Source organism: Mustela putorius, unplaced genomic scaffold (assembly GCF_011764305.1).
Source record: "Mustela putorius furo isolate JIRA1106 unplaced genomic scaffold, ASM1176430v1.1 tig00000083_pilon_pilon_pilon, whole genome shotgun sequence".
NCBI lineage: Eukaryota > Metazoa > Chordata > Mammalia > Carnivora > Mustelidae > Mustela > Mustela putorius.
Window position 1 is genome coordinate 1,956,977 of NW_025421273.1, and position 25,150 is coordinate 1,982,126.

A 25,150-nucleotide genomic window follows, 5' to 3' on the forward strand; every position below is an offset into this window, starting at 1 on the left:
CATCCAAAACTACGTGTAATATACTTTGATGAAAATAAATATATAGGCATAAAAAGGCTAATTTGTACATGAGTCCATAAGTAAAAGTAATCCTTAAAACTTCAGGACATCCTGAAATTTTGCTATACTTAAGTTCTGAGGTTTCTGATTTGCTATATATGTTAGGTTCTCTTGCAAACTTTACTCTTATTGGAACTTGTTTCCTCATTTAAAAAACAGTAATACATCTGCCCTTCTTTTTTTAAAAAGTATTTATTTAAATTCTAGTTAGTTAACATACAGTGTAATATTACTTTCAGGTGTACAATATAGTTCAACTCTTCAATACATCACCTGGTACTCATCACATGTGCAATCCTTAATCCTCTTTACCTATCTCACTCATCCCTCTAAACCCTCCCCTCTGGTAACAGTTTGTTCTCTATATTTAAGAATCTGCTTCTTGGTTTGTCTCTCTCTCTCTCTTTTTTCCCCTTGCTTTTTTGTTTTGTTTCTTAAATTCCACATATAAGTGGAATCATGTGGTATTTCTTTCTCTGACTTATTTCACTTAGAATATTACTCCAGTTCCATCTATGTCATTGCAAATAGCAAGATTTCATTTTTTATGGCTGAGTAATAGTCCTGTGTGTGTGTGCGTGTGTGTGTGTGTGTGTGTGTGTACCAGTTCTTCACTTATTCATCAGTCAGTGAACACTTGAGCCGTTTCCCTAATTTGGCTATTGGAGATAATGATGCTATAAACATCAAGGTGCACAAACCCCTTTGAATTGGTATTTTTATATATTTTGGGTAAATACCTAGTAGTACAATTGCTGGATCATAGGGTAGTTCCATTTTTAGCTAAGAAAATTGTTGTAATGCTCACAAAAGACACAAATCTTAAAATAACTCAATACCTATAAAAATAATAGGTAGTTGCATGCTTTAAGGTGTTAAATAGGTATTATAGTAGTTGAGTATACAATAATTTTGTACTTTTTACTATAAATAAATCAAACCAAACATTAAACATTATTTTTTTAAAAGATGACTATCATCTTTTAATTCTACTAAAACAAACTTCAGAAGAAACTTTAAGATATATAGAAACACAATTGACTTTTTTAGTTGTAATTTTTCTGTAATATATTTTGTTTCATTTAGATTTCATATAATGACATATGGTAATAATTCCATATAATATGTATTTACTCTTGATTTAATTTTGAAGAATAACCAAGAAATAATGAGAATATGCTGACTTAGATTTGGGGCTTCTCATATAGTATTTTGAATAGTTTTATATCTAAAAATTGCCTGAAAAAAAATTGGTTGGCTATTTATCTATATTTTATACTTCAATACTCTTAAAAATGTTTGCCTTTATAATTTTTTCAGTTATAACAAGAGCACCTATGAGCTTTCTCAATGTTACATAAAATAACTGAGGCTGAAACTAAGAACTGTTTTTTTTTTCTTTTCTTCTGGAGGATACTTTCCTGTATTTTCAAATTGTTAACAACAAAAAAGTTTTACTCTATGGATTAGAAAGGCAAAAAACAAACACAAACAAACCAAACCATAAAAGCATAAAACAAAATAAAGCTCAGTAATGATTTAAGTAAAACAATTTTTTTTTGACAGGAAGAGAGCAAGCACATGCACAGGTAATATTTTAAGAAGCAAAGTGCATTTATTCAATTATTTCACTGATTTCTAATTTATCACAAATTTTACATTATTTACATATTTCTGAAATTATACATTAATATAATTAAGAAAATACCTTAAATATTGAAAACATATAGCTTATGTTATGCTCTAAATATACATTTGATATATTAATATGCCAGTCACTTTGCATTTATAATCTAATTTTCAGAGATAAACATTTTTCATGTTCCTTTACATATGAACATGTATACACACATGTATTAACCTATATATGACTGATACACTAGTAGTGATTAATAATAAATTGCATTAGAAATAAAAATGGAATTAATAATTATGGAATTAATAACATACACTAGTAGTAATAATGTCTGATTTATTGAATGTCAACTATGTATGATTTTCATTATGGTGATTCTTTCTCCTCATAGTAAGTCTTGAAATATATGCATGCATTTATTCAGGAGGTTGCTGTCACTTAAAGAAGTCAAAGAAACTTACACTCAGTCTTCTAAATCAAGGAATCTAACTATTCTGTTTGATTATTATATACATTTTTCACCACTCTAGAGCCTTTTTAATCTGTTCTCCATAATACATGGATTCAGACATACTTTAATTTTACTACTTCATAAAACATATATTCTACATATATGTATTAATTTAATGTATTTTAGTTTTAAACTGACTTGTTGTTTTTTATACTTAATTTTAAAGAGAACATAAAAAAATAAAGATAACATAAGGAACCTCGGTGGCTCAGTCGGTTAAGCAACTGCCCTCGGTTCAAGTCATGATGCTGGAGTTATGGGATAGAATCCCATGTTGTTAGTGTATTTCTCACTATGAAACCAACTTTACTCTGAATTTCTACACCAATAGGCCTTATAAGTAAAAAACCACATTTAAACAGATATGATGTAATGAGTGACAAAATAATTGTGTAAATAATAGCTCTCACATATTTTCTGACAAAATGAACATTTCCTGCTCAAGATCTCACATTATTTAAGTTACATGGCATTAATGATGTATTTAAATTGAAGTAGATTTTTCCATTCATTTTTTTCAATTAAATATAATCTGCATTACATTTAACTTACTATTTCAAATATTTATTGGGTATGTACTATGAGCAAAGTCAAAGGAATATGAATATACATTTTGCTCTAAAAAAGATTTTGATTTTGTAGTAAACAAACTAAGTAAATGTACAAAAAAAATAAAAACAGTATGCATCTTATTACATGTAAATAATGGTGGGGAAACAGCAACACCAACATGGTGTTAAATCATGGAGTAAGCAAGTGCAACTGGGACAAATTAAGGATTTTCCAAGAAGGAGATCATATTTAAGGAGGATTTTACAGGTTGATTTATAGAGAGTGCATTCTAAATCAAAGGCAAGGGATCAGGGAGAGATTAGCTGACTATTCAGGGAATAGCTTGTTTTTCATTTGTGCTGTAGCATATGGAATGTAGAAAAACTAGAGGGAGATAAGGTTTTAAGCTATGTTGTAGCCTAAAGTGTCAAAAAGTTTGTATATTATATGCCATAAAAAAATTAAGAGTGTTTTTCAGCCATGGTACAATATGAATAGATCTTGCATTAGAAAAATTTATCTTGTAGCAATGCTGAGGTTAAAGTCAAGTGAAGAAGAGCTTTATTCTCCTGTGGAGTCCCTGGGAATACACTAGACAGCTTTACAGATTTTTTAATATCTATTTGAATACTGTCTTATGTCAGCCATAATAAATTTGGGTTTTTGTGGTCAAATCTTGTTCCTTACTCTAAAAAAGTAGATTATTCTTGACAAATCTTGCTCATGATATTTACTTTGCATTCAACTGCGTGCTGGGACTTCAATGTGCATAAAACTAGATTCCTTTCCCAGGATTCTCTTTCAGTCACTTGCTTCTCTGATGGCACCGTCATGTTTCCAGTTACTGAGAGAATTCAGGCCATCATCTTGAACTACTTTTTTTAATCCTTAACCCAAACAATAAATGCTTATTTTAGCTCTCCACTCCAGTCCATTTCTCTGTCTCCCATTATCACTAACCTCATCATTTTTTATATCTTCCAAATTGTTTGTATCTACTATAACTTCTGGCTGATTGTATTCCTTATATGTTGTTTGGATAGCTTTTCCAAGTGCTCTTTGTCTTTCCAAATGTTTTCCACATGCTTTTGGAAATGCTATCTTTCCAGATGTTGTTTGAATAGTCTTTCCAAAATAGTAACCTAAGGATGCCACCTCTGTTTCAAATCCTTCAGGGAGTCCTCCTTTCCTGCAGGGTAAAGAACATACTACTTAGCTTGGCATGCAAAACCATGGGATTTTTCTGGTCTTTATCTTCCTTTTCTTCGTCTTCTCCCAACACTTCCTTTAGAGAGCTGCCTTCTAACAATGATAAACCCCTTTGAATTTCCTGTAAGAGATTATCTAATTTCTCATCACCAGGCATGAATCTCCTTAGAAAACATTATCCTGTTCTTATCTGTCTTTATACTTCAAAATTCTGTACCTCCAACACTCCCACTCGAGATCACTCCGACCTGATCCACCTGGGTAGCTCAGTTGGTTAGGCTGTTACACATCCAACTCTTACTTTCAGATCAGGTCATGATCTTCAAGTTGTGAGATCATGTCCGATGTCAGATGTGGCATCTGCTTGGGATTCTGACTCTTCCTTTCCCTCTGACCCTCCCTCCCTGCTATAAACAAACAAATAAATAAATAAATCACTTTGACCGCTATCTTTACAACCTAATCTCTATGACCTTGATCATAATTAATGATTTGCTTTTTGTAGTATCCATATAGAATATTTCTATTGTTAAATATGTTACAAAATGTTCTAATTTGTGCTATATAAATCTTTCTCTGCTATTAGACCAATACAACATGACAATAGGGTGTATCTTTTTGGCATATAGTATGGTACGTGAGATATAAATGATACTCAACAGAGATACCTGCATAAAGAAAAACTGGAGTGTTTTGCCTAAAGAAATGGGGTAAAACAAAAGATTTTAAAGGTAAAATATAATAATCTGAATATTTAATGTGTTTTCTTTTCAGTCCAAACTAAGTTCCATTATAGCCCAGCCCTTAAAAGGAAAGTTAACTAAGGATTGTTTAATGACAAAAATCATTTTCCCTATGTGGAAAGTGATGAGAATTTAAATATTTTAATATATGTGGTTTTCCTAAAACTTCAGAGTTAAGATTTCAGTATAGTTTAAGTGAGCAAAGACAGAAAGAAGAAGATGGAATTTTTTGATTAGTGTAATCATATTAATCCAATCCAACCAATGCTCCAGGAGAATTTTGGGGTTCTATGTATTAGCTGGTCTAAGTCATTAAATTATGCATTTATACTCATGGTGAGATCGCTCATTCTACACAAAGACCCACACTGATACAGGTATTTTCAGTAAGAACACCTAATCATACAATAATAAAGAGCCTTCCTTACTTTATAATGGAAGTCAAATCATCATGGATATGGTTAAATACTAAGGCAGCACAAATAGAAACTATTTTTCAGTCCTTTATTCACTTCTATTTTATTCCTAATTAGAAATAAAGTAAAAAAATAACTAAATAATTTTATCTTAAATCAAATATACACATTTACAAAGTAAATATAAAGTAATATAAATTGTGCTTTATATTAAAAATAAGATGGTTCTTATCTCAAAGTGCTCTTCTATTTTGAAGGTAAAAAATCTCTTTCTTTAGTCACATTTATATTATATTATGTCACATTATGACATCCATTCTAAACCAGTTCAACAAATTAAATATCAGAGATTTATCAAAAGTAATAATGCATAGAGTTAAGAATTAAACATAGATAAAATTTTATGATAAAGAACATAGATAAGTTGACTTAGAAAAAATGTTACTGACTAACCATTAAATTGTGTGAAATCAAATACACAACCAGTTAATGTTTTTAGAAATTAAAACAAATCAGTTACCTTGCTATTATTATCATGATTTTTACTCTCCAAATTAAAATGTCTGTACTGTTATCAATAATGACATGTCAGTTTGCAACACTATCATAATATATTAGAAGAAACTTAATTTAAAAAATGTTAGCCATGCATCTCTTCACATATATTTTCTTTCACAAATAAGATATACACACCATGGATTTATTTGAAAAAAAATTACAGCTGTATTTCTTTCTCAATTATGTGAGATGAATTACTTTTGATATATTAAAATTAATGATTTAAAATAAATGAATGTTTCTACAAAAGTGGCTTCCACCACTTAAAATTCTAATTTTTTTAAAGTTTTTTGTCTCAAGTAGTATTTATTAAGCTGAATGATTTTGTACTAAAAGTTTTTAAAAGTCAGTATCAGGAATGTCTCAATACAAGTGACAACATCATTTTCATGGGTAAAATCACTGAATATTGAAATAAAAAATAAGCATCACTTTAGCACATGCATATAGAATAAGAAGAACTTACAGGAAAACGGAAGTGTCAGTTCAATGAAGGATTGTATACATAGACTTGATCCAATAATCCTGAAGTACATTTTTTTAACAGAGAAAGGAATGAAGAGAAAAGTCTTTGTTAAAACTGCTGTGGCAAGTAAAGGATGCAAAAGCAAGAATTCACTAAATCACAGATATGACATGATTCCAGAAATTATGGAAATAAACTTTCAAGAACATTTTGAAAAGAAATTGAGAGGATTATAAACAATACTGAGATGTGGAAAATATCAAAGACTATTAAGGACTTCAAAGAAAATAGAAAATGCATAAATGAGAAGAGATTAGTTATGTAGACTTATATCCATTTTAGCTCTGGGATCTCAGAGTTGCTTGATTTCTTGGGCATCAACTTCCTTACTTACAAAATAAGAATGTTACTTGTACAAGTTATTCTACAGATATAGTATGCTTCTAACTAGGCAGAATTCGAGAAAGACGGCAACTCTAAACAAATTATAAACTTTATTTGGCCCTGTAAAAGTTCAAACCTCTTTTGCCATTTACCTGGGAAGAAATAAAACACACCATGCAAAATATGTACTATGATATTATCCATGATTTGATGTCATCATTTTAATGCACATAAAAATAGTAAATGCATTCCATGTATTAAAATATCAAAGATAGCACAATATGATAAAATTTATTGTATAATTAAGACTACCAGAAGATAATACTTGGACTAGAAACTGTAGAATTGAGGGCACTTTAATAAAGTGATAAATATAACATATAGATAGCATTTAGGAAAACTATCAGGGATGTTACAGTACTATCAAGCTAATAAGGGGATTAGGGAGATCTGTAACTACCACTAGGCCTAAAGGAGCAAGATGAGGTAGAGATTACTAGATACCAGAGATGAAAGCTGGATGAAGAGGGCTATTCAAAGTGCACTATGGCCTTGGATTGAGCCAACAAATGGTGACCTGGCAGTGATGGAATAGAGAAAATACACACCTTGATCCCACTGTTCTACTCTTATGTCCTTCTGATGACCCACATTAGCCAAATCCCCTTGAAAGTCTACAGGAATGAAATTTATACAGCACAGCCTTCTTAGATCAAAGCCAGGTAGAGAAGGGTAGGTGAATCTGGAGGATTAATTATTTCATGAATGTATTAAAAATCCATCAAATATTTTCTTCCTAACAAGTAGTTTAATCTTTTTTAAAAAATATTTATTTGAGGGGCACCTGGGTGGCTCAGTGGGTTAATCCTCTGCCTTCGGCTCAGGTCATGATCTCAGGGTCCTGGGATCGAGCCCCACATCGGGCTCTCTGCTTGGCAGGGGGCCTGCTTCCTCCTCTCTGCCTTCTCTCTGCCTGTGTCTCTGCCTACTTCTGATGTGTCTGTCAAATAAATAAATAAAATCTTTAAAAAAATATTTATTTGAGAGAGAGAGAGAGAGAAAATGAGCAGGAGGAAGAGGCAGAGGGAGAGGGAGAAAGAAATTCAAGCAGAATGTGAGCTGAGAGTGGAGCCCGACTGGGGGCTGAATCCTAGGACCCTGAGAACAGACCTAAGCTGAAACTAAGAGTCAGATGCTTAACCAGCTGTGCCACCCAGGTGTCCCAAGTAAGTTTAACCTTAACAATATATACAATGGGGAAAGAATGGCGATTTGAACCAATACTTCTGAAATTGAATTCTAATTCTATTGTTTCCTAGCTGATTGATATAGGGCGAGTCATATTCTTTCACTATATAACAGAATTCTTTATGAATTGGAGACAGTAACACATGGTAATATGTGAGGGTTAAGTGGATTATAATAAAAATATTCATACAAAATTGAGCACAAAATAAACATTAAGAAATGTTTTCTTTTGTCTTTCTTTTCCCTTATAAATTAAGTTAGGCTACTCAGATCCATGAATATCCTTTTGTTTTGTTTTGTTTTTTAAATTTTGGACAAAAGCTAAGTTCTAAAAACATCACACCCTAATCAGTTTCACATTCTTTGAAGGCAAGAAAAAATTTGACTACTTTGAAAATTCTGCCATATTCAAAAAAGTTAAGAAAATCAGAATTAATTTAATGCTCAAAGACTTTTTTACAAATTATATGCTATAATTGCATTGTAGAACTTGTGATGTTTCATATCTTAGGGCAAATAATTCTATACAGAGTAATAAAGCAAGATGATACAATTTAACCATGGCAGTTTACTGTTCTCTTTGAATATGTGTTTTTGAAATTTTTAACAAATTAAGTTTGTATCTAAAAAGAAAAAAAATATATTGAATTAGTGTTTCAGGAAACATAAGTAAAGTCATAACAAATAAATTTTATTGTAAGTCTTAATTTGTTGATGATTAAAAGGCTAGCCTGTGTTTGAACATGTATTCACTACTTTTAAGGAGTGGTTTAAGACAACATTATACAACTAAATAACTCCAGGCTACCTTTCATGACAAATATAAAAATATTTTAGTTATAAACAGCATTTCAGTACCGTTTCAAAATCTTTCGACCAAATTTAAGTCTCTTAAGCCATTTTCACCTATATGAAAAACAAAATCATGAAAACATAAGCAATTACAATCTCTATTTCTTAATAATCCTTATCAGCCTTTCTTAGCCTTTCTTTTTGCTGATGTCAACCAACAGTTTGGACTATAGGAAAACGTGTTTCATTTCTTACTTCAAAATAGAAAATTATAGATGCAAGTGCAAAACAGATAAGTGCATAGACACTTTGCTACAATCCCTTTGTTCTTTTTTTTTTAGTAGGGTCCATACCCAGCATGGAGCTTAATGCAGGACTTGGACTCACAACCCCAAAAGCAAGACAAATGCTGAAATCAAGAGTCAGATGCTTAACTGACTGAGCCACCCAGATGCCCCAATGTATTTGTTCTTTATATTTATTTTTATAGTGACTGGCACTGTTATTACCAACCTATCAAAAAATTATATAACAAAATGTAACAAATCTCATGTTTTAAATATATTATAGAGCTTATTATTTTCAAGAGAAAATAAGGAAAGAGAAACTGAAAGCTACATTTATACTATGGATTTTTTTCTACCTGAATGGCTCATATACACACTATACAAAAGATAAAATACTAAATAAGAATCTTAATTAAGAAAAATGCAATATAAAATAAGGCATTGATTAGTAGTAAAATTTAAGCTTGGTTAATACTAAGTATTAAAATGTTAATATACCATAATTGTATAAAATAAAATATATGTTAAGTCCTACATGAATTATTCAATATATTGATTTTGCTATGTGTAATTGAGAATAAATATGTCTGGTGGTTTAGTTTTTAAATAGTTTTAATATAGTATAGGCAGACATTAAAATCTCCACTTAACCAGAGCACATTTTCTAATAACATTTTATGTGAAACATTTCTCTTGCTTATATTATATAAAACTGTAAAAGAAAAAAAATCATTGTTTTTAATCACATTGTTTTAATTGGGCAAAGAAACTCTATTAATCCCCTTATTACATTTTAATATATTAAAAAAAGTACAAAGACTCATTTCCTACCAAAGCTTTGTAAGGAATATTCCCTTAAGAATTTGAATCAATAGGGGCGCCTGGGTGGCTCAGTGGGTTAAGCCGCTGCCTTCGGCTCAGGTCATGATCTCGGGGTCCTGGGATCGAGTCCCGCATCGGGCTCTCTCTGCTCAGCAGGGAGCCTGCTTCCTCCTCTCTCTCTCTGCCTCTCTGCCCACTTGTGATTTCTCTCTGTCAAATAAATAAATAAAAAATCTTTAAAAAAAAAAAAGAATTTGAATCAATATCCTGGTTTTAAGTGGATATTCAATATAAAGTTTCAATGTATTCATTATAAATATAAACTCTTTGATATATAAGATGTTTTTAAAAATTATCTGCATTGTGTCTTGTACTTCATTTATGACTATACACCTGGGGTCTGTTTTAATGTTTTTATCTGAGCCATAATTTCATTACCTGGAGCAATAATGTTTTGTGTGTGTGTGTTTTAAGTAACTTTCTACATATATATGTACCCTGGGAGCTTTCAAAGAAGCATATGATCTCTAACTTCAACAATCTTGAACAAAGTTCAAAGATAAAGACCCATTATTGTATGTAAGTGATGAATCACTAAATTCTACTCCTGAAACTAGTATTACACTGTATATTAATTAACTGTAATTTAATAAAAACTTGAGGGGCCCCTGGGTGGCTCAGTGGGTTAAGCCGCTGCCTTCGGCTCAGGTCATGATCTCGGGGTCATGAGATCGAGTCCTGCATCGGGCTCTCTGCTCAGCGGGGAGCCTGCTTCCCTCTCTCTCTCTCTCTGCCTGCCTCTCCATCTACTTGTGATTTCTCTCTGTCAAATAAATAAATAAAACCTTTAAAAAATAAATAAATAAATAAATAAAGACTTGGAACAACACCAAAAAAAAAAAAAAACAGATGCTTGTAAATGTTTCTGTTTGTCCATAATTTTCAAATAATTTAAAAAAAATGTATTTCTGAAACACAATTTCTGAAAACGAATAGTCTATTTTATGCACACCTGCTCCTGTAATAAGTATCCTCAACTGGTCATCTTTTCAGGTTATTACCTTCATAACTTATTTACTGCTGCCCACCAAGTTGCTTACAAAGTAATAATTAGTTTTTTTTTAGCATACTTTACTTCTTTAAGTATAGAGATTTGTAAGTAAAAGCTGTGTGCATGAAGGAATGTATACTGCTTTACTAAATACTTTCATACTTTACTAAATACACAAAATACTTACCAAAGGGAAGCTGTAGTTACCACTCATTTATTTGAAGGGTGGATGTAATTTGCAAGGAATAAAATGTAAGATGATCTGAACCTGACTTAGTGCTGGAAGTCTTCTAAAATAGATTCGACTATTTTTTTTTTTTAAGTTGATACGTCACAAGTTGTAAACCTAAGGTGTACAGCATGCTATTTTGATATACTTATGTATTACATGGTAATGGACATCGAAATGAAATTAATCACATTGCATCATTATAATACAATTATTGACTATCGTCACGATACGGTGCATTATATTCCCATTGTTATTGTGTTAGTCATTAAAAGTGTGTACCCTTAAATACCATTGATCTTTTCCCCCCACCCCCAATGCCCTGGTAACCACAATTTTACTTTTTTTTTTTAACAGTTTTGACTTTTTTCTTAGATTGCATATATAAGTGGTATCACACAGTACTTGTCTACCTTAGTCTGACATCTCTATTAACATAATATATACAAAGTTCACCCACATTGTTAAAAATGGCAGGATATCTTTCCTTCTCATGGTGGAATAATATGCTGTTGAGTATAATAACACATTTTTTCTACCCATTCATCTATTGATGGGCATTTGACTTGTTTCCATATCTTGGCTATTGTGAATAATACTATGATAAATATGGGTGTATATATAACTCATCAAAATTCTGTTCATTTCCTTCAGGGTATATCCAGAAATGGCTAGAGCATATGCTAGATCTATTTTTATTTTTTTCAGGAACCTTCATTTGGTTTCCATAGTGTTTGGATTAATTTACATTCCCACCAACAGTGCAAAGTACTCCCTTTTCACCATATCCTTGCCAGCACCTGTTGTCTCTTGTCTTCTTGAAGATAGCCATTCTAATTAGAATGAGGTGATATCTCACTGTGGTTTTGATTTGTATTTCCCTGAATGTTGAGCATTTCTTCATATGCCTGTTAGCCATTTTTATATCTTTTTCCGATAAATGTTTATTTAGTTCTTCTGCCCATTTTTTTAAACTGAAGTATAATTAACATACAGTGTTATATTTTCAGGTGTAAAACATGATTCAACAATTCTATGCATTACTCAGTGCTTACCACAATAAGTGCTGTCATCATCTTTCACCAAACAACATTATTAGGATATTATTAACTATATTCCCTATGCTGTATTTTCTTACTTCGTGACTTATTTGTTTTATGACTGGAAGTTTGTACCTCATAATCCCCTTTATCTATTTCATCCATCCTCTCATCTACCTCCCTTCTGGCAACCACCAGGTTATTATCTGTAAGAGTCTGTTTTTGTTTGTTTGTTTCTTTCTTTTTTTATTTATTTATTTTTTAGATTCCACATATAAGTGAAATCATACAGTACTTGTCTTTATATGACTTATTCCACTTAACATAATACTCTCTAGGTCCATCCATATTGTTGTAAATGACAAATCTCATTCTTTTTTATGGTTGAGTAATACTTTCTTATAATATTTTCATAGTATTTATATATAGTATTTCCCTGTATCTATATATAATTCACACATACACATGTACACATAACACATTCTCTTTATCCATCCCTTCATTGATGGACACTTACATTGCTTCCTTATCTTAACTATTGTCAATATTGCTGCAATAAACATAGGGGAACATCTTTTCAAATTAGTGTTTTCACTTTCTTTGGGTAAATACCCACCAGTGGAATTACTAGATCATATAATATTTCTACTTTCAATTTTTAGAGGAACTTCCATACTGCTTTCCACAGTGGCCTCACAAAATTGTATTCCCACTAACAGTGCATAAGGGTTACTTTTCTCTATGTCTTCATCAGTGCTTGCTATTTCTTGTCTTTTTAATTCTTGCCATTCTGACAAATTTAAGATGATATCTCATTGTGGTTTTGATTTGCATTTCCCTGCTAGTTTGTGATGTTGAGCATCTTTTCATGTGTCCATTGGCTATCTGTATGTCATCTTTGAAAACAAAAATGTCTATTTGGGTCCTCTGCCCAGTTCTTAATTGGCTTAATTTGAGGTTTTTTTGGTGTTGAGTTGTATGAATAATGATTTATATATTTTGGATATTCATTCCTTTTGGCTATGTCATTAAAAATATCTTCTCCCATTCAGTAGGTTGCCTTTTCATTTTATTGATGGTTTGTTTCCTGTGTCTTCTGCCCATTTTTAAATCTCATTTGTTATTGTTGTTTAAGTTGCAATAGCTTTTTATATGATTTGAATATTCTTTATCTGAACTACACTTTGCAAAAATTTCTCCCATTCTGTAGGCTGCAGTTTCATTTTGTAGAATACTTCTTTTGTTGTGCATGAACTTTTGAGTTTGTTATAGTGCCATATGTTGATTTTTTGCTTTTGTTGTTTATGCTTTTGGAGTCATGTCTAAAAAAACATCATTGCCAAGACCAACACCTGTGAGTTTGTACCCTATATTTTCCTCTAGGAATTTTATGGTATCTGGTCTTATGTTCAAGGGTTTGATACACCTTGAGTTAATTTTTGTAAATTGTGTGAGGTAAGGACCAAGTTCCATTGTTCTGCATGTACTTCTCCAGTTTACTTAGCACCATTTGTTGGAATGACTACTCTTCCTCCATTGGGCATTCTTGGCTCCCTTGTTAAATATTAGTTCTCCATAAATGCTGGGATTTAATTCTGGGCTCTCTATTTTGTTCTACTGGTTTATGTGTCTATTTTTGCACCAATACCATGCTGTTTTAATCACATGGCTTTGTAGTGTAGCTTGAAATTGAAAAAAAAAAAAACTGTGATACTTCTGGGTTTGTTCCTTTTTCTCAGGATTGTTTTGGCTATTGCTTTGGGGTCTTTGTAGTTCCACAGAAATTTTAAGATTGTTTTCTCTATGTCTGTGAAGAGTGCTTTTGATATTTTGATAGGGATAACATTGAATTTATAGATAACTTTGGGTTGCATGACCATTTTAAACAATATTTATTATTTGATCCATAAACATAAAATGTCTTTCCATTTGTGTCTTCTTCAACATCTTTCAGGAATCTTATGTTTTCATTGTACAGGTCTTTCACATCCTCAGTTAAATTTATTACAAAGTGTTTTGTTGTTTTTGATACTATTGTGAATGAGACAGTTTTCTTTTTCTGTTGCTTCACCACTAGTATCACACTGATTTCTATAAGTTGATTTTGTAACTTGCAGCTTTATCAAAATCACTGTTTAATTCCAGCAGTTTTGTTGTTGTTGCTGTTGTTGTTGTTGTTGTTTTTGACTGACTCTTTGGGATTTTCTATATATAACATCATATTGTCATCAACATATAAGATCATATTGTCAGCATATATAAGATCATATTGTCAGAAAATAGTAACAATTTTACTTCTTCCTTCCCAAGTTGGATGTCTTCTCTTTCTTTGTCTTGCCTCATTGTTCTAGCTAGGACTTCCAGAACTATATTGAACAGGATCAGTGAAAGTGGGCAAACTTGTGTTGTACCTAATATCAGAGGAGATCCTTTAAATTTTTCTCCATTGATTATAATATTAGCAGTGTGTTTATAGTACATGACATTTACCATGTTGAAGTATATTCTTCTATATCCAATCTATTAAGGGGTCTTATCATGAAAGGATGTTGTATTTTGTCAAATGCTTTTCTGCATCTTTTGAGATGATCATGTGATTTTTATTCTAATTTTTCACTTTATTGATGTGATGAGTATATTTATATTGATTTGTATATGTTGTAAAACCTTTGTATTCCAGGGGAAATTGCCACTTGGTTGTGGTCAATAATCATTTTAATGTATTCTTGAATTACGCTTCCCAACATTTGGTTATAAATTTTTGCAACCATATTCATCAGGGATATTGATCTATAGCTTTCTTTTCATGTGATATCCTTATTTGGCTTTGATATTAAAGTAATGCTGGCTTCACAGAATGAATCTGGAAGTGTTACCTCTTTCTCGATATTTGGATTGGTAGTAATTCTTCTTAAAATGGTAGAATTCACTGGTACAGCTGTCTGGCCTTGCAGTTTTTCTATGTTGGGAGGTTTTTTGATTAGTAGCTTAATTTCTTGACTCATTATTGGTCTGTTCAGATTTTCTCGTTCTTCTTGATTCATTCAGGTAGGTTGTATGTTTCTAGAAATATATCCATTTTTTTTCTAGGCTATGTAATTTTTGGCACATAATTGTTCATAGTAATCTCTTATAATTATCTGTATTTCTGTGATACCAGTTGCATGTCTCCTCTTTCATTCCTAATTTTATTTATTTGAGTCTTCTACTTCTTATTAGTCTAGTTAATGGTTTGCCAACTTTGTTTATCTTTCCAAAGAACTAGCTTTTGGTTTCATTGTGACTACTATCTTAATTAAGAGATACACATATTGTAAATTGTATTCTTACTTTATCTTTTTTTTTTTTTAAGATTTTATTTATTTGACAGATAGAGATCACAAGTAGGCAGAGAGGCAGGCAGAGAGGAGGAAGCAGGCTCCCTGCGGAGCAGAGAGCCCGATGTGGGGCTCGATCCCAGGACTCTGGGATCATGACCTGAGCCGAAGGCAGGGGCTTTAACCCACTGAGCCACTCAGGCGCCCCTGTATTCTTACTTTAAAGAACAAATATCGGGGTGCCTGGGTGGCTCAGTGGGTTAAAGCCTCTGCCTTCAGCTCAGGTCATGATCTCAGGGTCCTGGGATCGAGCCCCACATGGTGCTCTCTGCTCAGCAGGGAGCCTGCTTCCCTTCCTCTCTGCCTGCCTCTCTGCCTACTTGTGATCTCTCTCTCTCTGTGTCAAATAAATAAATAAAACATTTAAAAAAAATAAAGAACAAATATCATGAGGATAATATATGCAACATAATCATTATTTAATTGGCACTTAGCACAATTCCAAGTGGATCTTGTTTTAGAGTTTATGGGTAAAAGATGAATAAAGGATGATAGATTCAGTTTGACAGTGGGTTGAATTAGATACTGTAGAAGCAGGGTGTTTAGTAAAGAATTATTGAAAGTATAATCAAAATACCCAGGACATTGGTATGGAAATGACTTTAAGAGATATTTCATTAACAGAGAAATAAAAAAATTAAGTGGATAGAAATTAGTGATAAATTTCCCGAGGTCTGGGATGGGTAATATGGTACTAGATCTATTTTTATTCAAAATAAAGATAAAAGAGGAATGGCAGGTTTTTAAGGATGACAGAGAAGGGATGATACACAGTAATAATTTCATAGCTTTTGACGTTATGTTGTTTGTGGTACATGTATGAGTTAATTTTCAGAAAGTTCTAGATGCACAGAGAAATAGATTGCTATATAGAGTAATATCACCACTTTAAAATTATCATGGAAGTTAGTAAAATTGGGATTTTTTTATCAACAAATAATCATTCTCTATTATGAACATGTTTTATACTAAGCCTAACTATATAAAATTAATTTAATATCAGCCTTCTGCTAGGCATATCAATAGCCAAATATCAGGGCAAAGTGTAAGCTTCTTAAAGCAAATGTTTCATTACTTTGGTTTAGAATCATATTGTCCTAAGTTTGAATAAAAGGAGGAGGATATGCAGTGGGGATAAATAATTTGTAATCATATGTAATAATAAAGGGCTTTAGAACAGCCCATAATTACAACAATGATGATGACAGCTAACACTTATATAGCATTTTGTAATCATATGTAATAATATGTAATATATGTAATCATATGTAATAATATAATAATAATATGTAATAATAAAGGGCTTTAGAACAGCCCATAATGACAACAATGATGATGATGACAGCTAACACTTATATAGCATTTTGTGTGTACAGGACCTGTTCAAAGGCATAAACTGTTCCAAGTTCTTTACATAAATTAGTTTATACATTCCTCAGAATATGGTTATGAATTTCCATTTTATTCAGGGGACATTTAGACAAATAGATACTTAAATGACTTCCAGCTGTAGTGATTGAGGGCAAGCCACCCAAGATAGGTCACTTTGGCATGAAGATTATTTTAAGTTAAAAGCAATGAAAACTCAGCAAGGAAAAACAAACAAACAAACAAACAAACAAACAAAACAAAACAAAGCACCTCTTCACTTCCTCTTCAGTTACCTAAAAGAATTTAGACAAAGGATCTGCTCTAGGAAGAGAGCCATCACCATAGATAACTACACTATAATGTGAACTAGGTCTAGTAGACAGAGAGGAACCAACCAAGGCTTGTTTGAACAAAGTCCTCTCACTGTTTCCGAGTGGCTCAGCAAATATGTTTACCAAACATGTTCTTTTTTTCATTTTTCTGTGAATTGTATTCCTTTACTTTGATGTCCCAGACTCCTCCTTACTTCGAAAATGACATATACACCTCATTTTACATGACTGTCTTTGGAATTTCCATGTTTGTGTGGATTCCCATACATACAAAACTAAGTTTGACTTTCTCTTGTTAATCTTTCTCATGTCAAATTGATTCTTAATGCCCTTAGAAGGACTTTGAAAGGCAGAGGAAATCCTTCTTCCTCACACAATGCAATTAATAGAATTTATCAAGTTATAAGATGTCTTATCTTGATGTTTAAAATATAATTATGAGTTTTCCTTCCTATGCACAAAATACACAGTAATTATGAACTTTTAGTTAATACCTCTAAAATTTAATCTTTGTTCCAAGTAATGTACTAGTTAATTTTTTTCAGTAACACATAATATCTTAAATGCAGCAACTTAAGTTCAACACAAAGTAGGTTTTAATCAAATAAAGAATATTAAAACCTGATTTAAAACTGGTAACTCTATTTTCTCTATTTTTTTATTTCTCTATTTTACTCTATTTTCTATCTCACATTTTGAGATAATTCTTTATAATATTTAAGAGTGATTGTATATTTTATTTAAAATATGTAAATAGAGCAGTGCTAATATAAATAATACTAGTGGTCCAACTTATATACCTTAAAAAATTTTATAAATGATAGAGCTATTAGAAAATATATCCAGGAGGAGGAGTCAAGATGGCAGAGAAGTAGCAGGCTGAGACTACTTCAGCTAGCCTGAGATCAGCTAGATAGCTTATCTAAAGATTGCAAACACCTGAAAATCCATCGGCAGATCGAAGAGAAGAAGAACAGCAATTCTGGAAACAGAAAAACAACCACTTTCTGAAAGGTAGGACCGGCGGAGAAGTGAATCCAAAGCGACGGGAAGATAGACCCCGGGGAGAGGGGCTGGCTCCCGGCAAGTGGTGGAGCAACGGCAAACAAAATCAGGACTTTTAAAAGTCTGTTCTGCTGAGGGACATCGCTCCAGAGGCTAAACGGGGGCGAAGCCCACGCGGAGTCAGCGTGGCCTCAGGTCCCGCAGGGTCACAGAAGGATCGGGGGTGTCTGAGTGTCGCAGAGCTTGCGGGTATTGGAACGGGAAAGCCAGATACAGAGACAGAGCCAACAGTAAGATCACAGCTCGGTGTTACCTTGAACCGGTCCCAGGCTCGGTGAGATCAGAGCGCAGCCGGAGGTCAGGCAGACGGGAGTAACTGGGCGCTGTTCTCTGAGGGCGCACTGAGGAGTGGGGCCCTGGGCTCTCGGCTCCTCCGGGCCGGAGACCAGGAGGCCGCCATTTGTATTCCCGTCCTCCAGAACTCTACGGAAAGCGCTCAGGGAACAAAAGCTCCTGAAAGCAAACCCGAGCGGATTACTCACCCCGGCCCCTGCTAAGGGCGGTGCAATTCTGCCTGGAGCAAAGACACTTGAGAATCACTACAACAGGCCCCTCCCCCAGAAGATCAACAAGAAATCCAGCAGATACCAAGTTCACCTAAGAAGGAGTGCGGTTTCAATACCAAGGAGAGCAGTAGAATTCCAGAGGAGGAGAAAGCAAAGGATGAAACTCATGGCTTTTTCATGTGATTTTTGAAGTCTTGCAGTTAATTTAATTTTTTCTTTTTCATTTTTTGTTTTTTTTCTCGCCTTCTGGTAAATTTTTTTTTAACTTTTACCTTTTTCTTTTTCAACGTTTTTTAACTAGTTTATCCAATATATATATTTTTTCTTTTTTATATTTTTCTTATTTGTTTTCTTTTTTTAAATTCTTTTCTTTTCTTTTATTTCTTTTTTTTTTTTTTTCTTTCTTCCTTTTTTGAACCTCTTTTTATCCCCTTTCTCCCCCCTCACGATTTGGGATCTCTTCTAATTTGGTTAAAGCATATTTTCCTGGGGTTGTTGCCACCCTTTTAGTATTTTACTTGCTCCTTCATATACTCTTATCTGGACAAAATGACAAGATGGAAAAATTCAACACACAAAAGAAAAAAAAACAAGAGGCAGTACCGAAGGCTAGGGACCTAATCAATACAGACATTGGTAATATGTCAGATCTAGAGTTCAGAATGACAATTCTCAAGGTTCTAGCTGGGCCCGAAAAAGGCATGGAAGATCTTAGAGAAACGCTCTCGAGAGATATAAAAGCCCTTTCTGGAGAAATAAAAGAACTAAAATCTAACCAAGTTGAAATCAAAAAAGCTATTAATGAGGTGCAATCAAAAATGGAGGCTCTCACTGCTAGGATAAATGAGGCAGAAGAAAGAATTAGTGATATAGAAGACCAAATGACAGAGAATAAAGAAGTTGAGCAAAAGAGGGACAAACAGCTACTGGACCACGAGGGGAGAATTCGAGAGATAAGTGACACCATAAGACGAGACAACATTAGAATAATTGGGATTCCAAAAGAAGAAGAAAGAGAGAGGGGAGCAGAAGGTATACTGGAGAGAATTATTGGGGAGAATTTCCCCAATATGGCAAAGGGAACGAGCATCAAAATTCAGGAGGTTCAGAGAACGCCCCTCAAAATCAATAAGAATAGGCCCACACCCCGTCACCTAATAGTAAAATTTACAAGTCTCAGTGACAAAGAGAAAATCCTGAAAGCAGCCCGGGAAAAGAAGTCTGTAACATACAATGGTAAAAACATTAGATTGGTAGCTGACTTATCCACAGAGACCTGGCAGGCCAGAAAGAGCTGGCATGATATTTTCAGAGCACTAAACGAGAAAAACATGCAGCCAAGAATACTATATCCAGCTAGGCTATCATTGAAAATAGAAGGAGAGATTAAAAGCTTCCAGGACAAACAAAATCTGAAAGAATTTGCAAACACCAAACCAGCTCTACAGGAAATCTTCAAAGGGGTCCTCTAAGCAAAGAGAGAGCCTACAAGTGGTAGATCAGAAAGGAACAGAGACCATATACAGTAACAGTCACCTTACAGGCAATACAATGGCACTAAATTCATATCTCTCAATAGTTACCCTGAATGTTAATGGGCTAAATGCCCCTGTCAAAAGACACAGGGTATCAGAATGGATAAAAAAACAAAACCCATCTATATGTTGCCTCCAAGAAACTCATTTTAAGCTCAAAGACACCTCCAGATTTAAAGTGAGGGGGTGGAAAAGAATTTACCATGCTAATGGACATCAGAAGAAAGCAGGAGTGGCAATCCTTATATCAGATCAATTAGATTTTAAGGCAAAGACTATAATAAGAGATGAGGAAGGACACTATATCATACTCAAAGGGTCTGTTCAACAAGAAGATTTAACAATTTTAAATATCTATGCCCCCAACGTGGGAGCAGCCAACTATATAAACCAATTAATAACAAAATCAAAGAAACACATCAACAATAATACAATAATAGTAGGGGACTTTAAGACTCCCCTCACTGAAATGGACAGATCATTCAAGCAAAAGATCAGCAAGGAAATAAAGGCCTTAAACGACACACTGGACCAGATGGACATCACAGATATATTCAGAACATTTCATCCCAAAGCAACAGAATACACATTCCTCTCTAGTGCACATGGAACATTCTCCAGAATAGATCACATCCTCGGTCCTAAATCAGGACTCAACCAGAATCAAAAGATTGGGATCATTCCTGCATATTTTCAGACCACAATGCTCTAAAGCTAGAACTCAACCACAAAAGGAAGTTTGGAAAGAACCCAAATACATGGAGACTAAACACAATCCTTCTAAAGAATGAATGGGTCAACTGGGAAATTAAAGAAGAATTGAAAAAAATCATGGAAACAAATGATAATGAAAATACAACGGTTCAAAATCTGTGGGACACAACAAAGGCAGTCCTGAAAGGAAAATATATAGCGGTACAAACCTTTCTCAAGAAACAAGAAAAGTCTCAGGAACACAATCTAACCCTACACCTAAAGGAGCTGGAGAAAGAACAAGAAAGAAAACCTAAGCCCAGCAGGAGAAGAGAAATCATAAAGATCAGAGCAAAAATCAATGAAATAGAAACCAAAAAAAAAAAAAATAGAACAAATCAACGAAAGTAGGAGCTGGTTCTTTGAACGAATTAATAAAATTGATCAACCCATGGCCCGACTTATCAAAAAGAAAAGAGAAAGGACCCAAATAAATAAAATCATGAATGAAAGAGGAGAGATCACAACTAACACCAAAGAAATACAAACTATTATAAGAACATACTATGCGCAACTCTACGACAATAAATGTGACAATCTGGAAGAAATGGATGCATTCCTAGAAACATATAAACTACCACAAATGAACCAGGAAGAAATAGAAAGCCTGAACAGACCCATAACCAGTAAGGAGATTGAAACAGTCATTAAAAATCTCCAAACAAACAAAAGCCCAGGGCCAGACGGCTTCCCGGGGGAATTCTACCAAACATTTAAAGAAGAACTAATTCCTATTCTCCTGAAACTGTTCCAAAAAATAGAAATGGAAGGAAAACTTCCAAACTCATTTTATGAGGCCAGCATCACCTTGATCCCAAAACCAGACAAGGATCCCACCAAAAAGGAGAGCTATAGACCAATATCCTTGATGAACACAGATGCGAAAATACTCAACAAAATACTAGCCAATAGGATTCAACAGTACATTTAAAAGATTATTCACCATGACCAAGTGGGATTTATTCCAGGGCTGCAAGGTTGGTTCAACATCCGCAAATCAGTCAATGTGATACAACACATCAATAAAAGAAAGAACAAGAACCATATGATACTCTCAATAGATGCTGAAAAAGCATTTGACAAAGTATAGCATCCCTTCCTGATCAAAACTCTTCAAAGTGTAGGGATAGAGGGCACATACATCAATACCATCAAAGCCATCTATGAAAAACCCACCGCAATTATCATTCTCAATGGAGAAAAACTGAAAGCTTTTCCGCTAAGGTCAGGAACACGGCAGGGATGTCCATTATCACCACTGCTATTCAACATAGTACTAGAAGTCCTAGCCTCAGCAATCAGACAACAAAAGGAAATGAAAGGCATCCAAATCGGCAAAGAAGAAGTCAAATTATCACTCTTCGAAAGATTATATGATACTATATGTGGAAAACCCAAAGACTCCACTCCAAAACTGCTAGACTTATACAGGAATTCAGTAAAGTGTCAGGATATAAAATCAATGCACAGAAATCAGTTGCATTTCTCTACACCAACAGCAAGACAGAAGAAAGAGAAATTAAGGAGTCAATCCCATTTACAATTGTACCCAAAACCATAAGATACCTAGGAATAAACCTAACCAAAGAGGCACAGAATCTATACTCAGAAAACTATAAAGTACTCATGAAAGAAATTGAGGAAGACACAAAGAAATGGAAAAATGTTCCATGCTCCTGGATTGGAAGAATAAATATTGTGAAAATGTCTATGCTACCTAAAGCAATCTACACATTTAATGCAATTCCTATCAAAGTACCATCCATCTTTTTCAAAGAAATGGAACAAATAATTCTAAAATTTATATGGAACCAGAAAAGACCTCTAATAGCCAAAGGGATATTGAAAAAGAAAGCCAACGTTGGTGGCATCACAATTCTGGACTTCAAGCTCTATTACAAAGCTGTCATCATCAAGACAGCATGGTACTGGCACAAAAACAGACACATAGATCAATGGAACAGAATAGAGAGCCCAGAAATAGACCCTCAACTCTATGGTCAACTAATCTTCGACAAAGCAGGAAAGTATGTCCAATGGAAAAAAGACAGCCTCTTCAATAAATAGTGCTGGGAAAATTGCTCAGCCACATGCAGAAAAATGAAATTTGACCATTTCCTTACACCACACACAAAAATAGACTCAAAATGGATGAAGGACCTCAATGTGCGAAAGGAATCCATCAAAATCCTTGAGGAGAACACAGGCAGCAACCACTTCGACCTCTGCCGCAGCAACATCTTCCTAGGAACAACGCCAAAGGCAAGGGAAGCAAGGGCAAAAATGAACTATTGGAATTTCATCAAGATCAAAAGCTTTTGCACAGCAAAGGAAACAGTTAACAAAATCAAAAGACAACTGACAGAATGGGAGAAGATATTTGCAAACGACATATCAGATAAAGGACTAGTGTCCAGAATCTATAAAGAACTTAGCAAACTCAACACCCAAAGAACAAATAATCCAATCAAGAAATGGGCAGAGGACATGAACAGGCATTTCTGCAAAGAAGACATCCAGATGGCCAACAGACACACGAAAAAGTGCTCCATATCACTCGGCATCAGGGAAATACAAATCAAAACCACAATGAGTTATCACCTCACACCAGTCAGAATGGCTAAAATCAACAAGTCAGGAAATGACAGATGCTGGCGAGGATGCGGAGAAAGGGGAACCCTCCTACACTGTTGGTGGGAATGCAAGCTGGTGCAACCACTCTGGAAAACAGCATGGAGGTTCCTCAAAATGTTGAAAATAGAACTGCCCTATGACCCAGCAATTGCACTATTGGGTATTTACCCTAAAGATACAAACGTAGTGATCCAAAGGGGCACCCTTTGTTTATAGCAGCAATGTCCACAATAGCCAAACTATGGAAAGAACCTTGATGTCCATCAACAGATGAATGGATCCAGAAGATTTGGTATATATACATAATGGAATACTATGCAGCCATCAAAAGAAATGAAATCTTGCCATTTGCGACAACATGGATGGAACTAGAGCGTATTATGCTTAGCGAAATAAGTCAAGTAGAGAAAGACAACTATTATATGATCACCCTGATATGAGGAAGTGGTGATGCAACATGGGGGCTTAAGTGGGTAGGAGAAGATTAAATGAAACAAGATGGGATTGGGAGGGAGACAAACCATAAGTGTCTCTTAATCTCACAAAACAAACTGAGGGTTGCTGGGGGGAGGGGGTTTTGGAGAAGGGGGTGGGATTATGGACATTGGGGAGGGTATGTGCTTTGGTGAGTGCTGTGAAGTGTGTAAACCTGGTGATTCACAGACCTGTACCCCTGGGGATAAAAATATATGTTTATAAAAAATAAAAAATTATAAAAAATTAAAAAATTAAAAAAAAAACTAATAAAAAAAAGAAAATATATTCAAATGTGTTTGTCCCTTTAAAATTTTGAAGACACTAGTGAAATCCGATAAAGTTACATTGATTTCAATTAGCAAGAGAGGATTAATCTTTGTACTAATTATTCCTTATTAAATCATATTCCTCTCAATACAGTACCAGATTCCCATGGGGTAAAATCTGGTTACACAATCCCTCAAATATTTGGAATCAATAGAGTATTTTTCATCCTATCTGTGTTATGACATATCCCACCAAGAATACAAAAAATAGTCCTACAAAAAAAAATCAAAGTATAAATTACTAGGAGCTATTAAACTCTCATTAAATTTATGTTTTATAAATGTATTTCACTTTTTAAAAATTGAGTCACCCTTCTTAAAGAGACTTTTTTGGCTTAGCCGTCAAAAGTCAGGGAAGATTATAGTTTTCTACAGTGCCCACACTAAAATATATAGTGCTGCAGTCCAATTCGAAACTAAAAGAACTGGGTACCTGGGTGGTTTAGTTGGTTAAGTGTCTGTTATCCCTCAGGTCATGATTTCAGTGTTCTGGATTGGAGTCCTGCCTCAGGCTTCCTGCTCAGGGGGTAGTCTGCTTCTCCCTCTGCCTCTACCTCTGCCCCTGCTCCTGTTTGCTCTATCTCTAGTAAATAAATAAAATATTTAAAACAAAAGAAGTCAAAGAGAACTCATAGATATGGTAGGTAAGAGAATTTACCAAGGGCTTAGAGGAGGAGATATAGCAGTTATTTAATGGTTATAGAGTTTCTGTTTGAGGTGATGAAAGAGTTCTTAAAATGGATAGTGGTAACAGCCATAAAACATTGCAA